The sequence below is a fragment of the Schistocerca piceifrons genome, unplaced genomic scaffold (genome assembly GCF_021461385.2).
Source record: "Schistocerca piceifrons isolate TAMUIC-IGC-003096 unplaced genomic scaffold, iqSchPice1.1 HiC_scaffold_18, whole genome shotgun sequence".
In the NCBI taxonomy this organism is placed as follows: domain Eukaryota; kingdom Metazoa; phylum Arthropoda; class Insecta; order Orthoptera; family Acrididae; genus Schistocerca; species Schistocerca piceifrons.
The window spans coordinates 72,501-75,000 of record NW_025727678.1 but is presented as its reverse complement, the minus strand read 5'-3'; positions in this window follow the sequence as shown (position 1 = coordinate 75,000).

The following is a 2,500-nucleotide window of genomic DNA, read 5'->3' as shown; positions in this document are numbered from 1 at the left end:
GGAGCGTGCTGTCGTGGCATTGCCGGCGGGAGACAACACGCGCCACCTACGGTGACCGGCAGCTCCAACGCCAGCGCCACAGAAGGACAAAAGCCCCACTTGGGTGCCGAAGCGAACTCTCCCAGCACAGCGCACGCGCCAACACATCCGCACAGCTGCGATACAAACCACCAGCGAGAACCGCTGGGGCGACCGAGCAGCAGACGGCGTCGCGGCGCCGAGCGCCGGGCGGCGGCGCATCCTCAACGCACACAGTCCTCAATCGGACCAGCACACTGAAGATGTCCACCGCGCTTCGCACCGGGCCCGCGAGGACCTACTTTGGCCGCACGGCGCCGCGCGCAGGGTGCGCCGGCGCGCAGCTGCGACGCCTGCCGCGTCCGTCGGCCGGCGCGCCTGCCACTGGCCGCCCCCACCAGCCGGCTGTAGCGCGTGCGCCCACGCACCGCGCGGCCAGCACGCCGGGAGGCGCCCCCTCACCGGCCGGGGACGGTCCCACCCAGCCACCGCCGCGTATCGCTTCACACCCAGATGCCGTTCAGTTTCGTCGGCATGGTGGGTATCGCTGGAACAACCGGTTCGTACCTCAACCTATCGTCGCCATCACCGATTCACCCCTAGCGAGAACAACCGCACCACAACAGGTTACCATTTGTTCATTTGCGTAACTTCACCAGAAAACGCAGGCGTCCATCGCCATTTGCAACTTCAACGATTATTGCATGCCTGTGTCAGGTGTCACGCCACACTACGTCTGCCCACATACACGCAACAAAATGTGCACGCCTAGACAATACGTGGAAGGTGGCCCCCGTACGTATGCGATGTCCATTGCTCGAACGACTGTCAACCGGCCTCTGTAGCATGTCGCAGATATGGAACGCGGTGCACCATGCCATCACGGTGTGTGAGGAGAGACGACTAGGTCCGAATACATCAACAGACAGCTCATGCTGATCGCCATCCACGGCGTCCGTTCCTCCCACACGTCTCTATGGCGTACCACACTGCAATCCAGCTCTCATAGGGAGACGACACGTAGCTGCGTGCACAATATTTGCACTGTATGGTCCGCCGTTTTTGGGGCGCAGTCGTTGTACGGTCACACATGTGCCACGATGTATCATTCGGTACATAAGGGACGAATGTGCAGTACAGATTGTGGTTTACGCGTACGACATTAGCGGACGGTTGACACAGGCCGCACCACAACGTAGCCTGAGTACGTCGCATGCGAAGGGCATTGAACATGCAAACTTCTCACCAACCAGCTTGCGAAGGCAGGGGGGGCAAGGTGGGGACGTGGGGAGGGGCGGCATGTACGTCCTGCTGCCATCCACATTACAGTGTACAGCAGGAGCATGTGGAAAGTCAGCAAGACTTGCAAGGTGTTTAACATGAAGCGATACACAGGGGAGCGGGCAGTGCGAGTAGCGAACTATATTGCGAGGGTTGCGGGTGGGCAACACTACACTAATTGAACGAGTCGTATAACAATTACAGAGCAGGTTTAGGCGACAACATGGGTTACGTTAGGGGACAACGTGGGTTACGTTAGGGGACAACGTGGGTTAGGTTAAGGCACAACGTGGGTTAGGTTAAGGCACAACGTGGGTTAGGTTAAGGCACAACGTGGGTTAGGTTAAGGCACAACGTGGGTTAGGTTAAGGCACAACGTGGGTTAGGTTAAGGCACAACGTGGGTTAGGTTAAGGCACAACGTGGGTTAGGTTAAGGCACAACGTGGGTTAGGTTAAGGCACAACGTGGGTTAGGTTAAGGCACAACGTGGGTTAGGTTAAGGCACAACGTGGGTTAGGTTAAGGCACAACGTGGGTTAGGTTAAGGCACAACATGGGTTAGGTTAAGGTACAACATGGGTTAGGTTAAGGTACAACATGGGTTAGGTTAAGGTACAACATGGGTTAGGTTAAGGTACAACATGGGTTAGGTTAAGGTACAACATGGGTTAGGTTAAGGTACAACATGGGTTAGGTTAAGGTACAACATGGGTTAGGTTAAGGTACAACATAGGTTAGGTTAAGGTACAACATGGGTTAGGTTAAGGTACAACATAGGTTAGGTTAAGGTACAACATAGGTTAGGTTAAGGTACAACATAGGTTAGGTTAAGGTACAACATAGGTTAGGTTAAGGTACAACATAGGTTAGGTTAAGGTACAACATAGGTTAGGTTAAGGTACAACATAGGTTAGGTTAGGTTAGGTTAGGTTACACGTTGTTGTAAGGAAAGGTGTAGGGGGGGGGGGGGCGGGGGCGGCAGGTTCGTTGATAGTGATTATAGTAAGTGAATGCTTGTGACATGATCAGATTTGTCACGTCAGGATGCACCTTTGGCTTATTAGAGGCGGCGCTCCAATTCTATGCTTGTGTGAGACCTGTGTCTTTGACTCATGTCATTGTTTGTGCGCTGTGACAGGAGGTACTATTGTGATGTTGGGTGCACCGTTGTATAGGACATGTGTGGGTGTTGGTGCCTGGT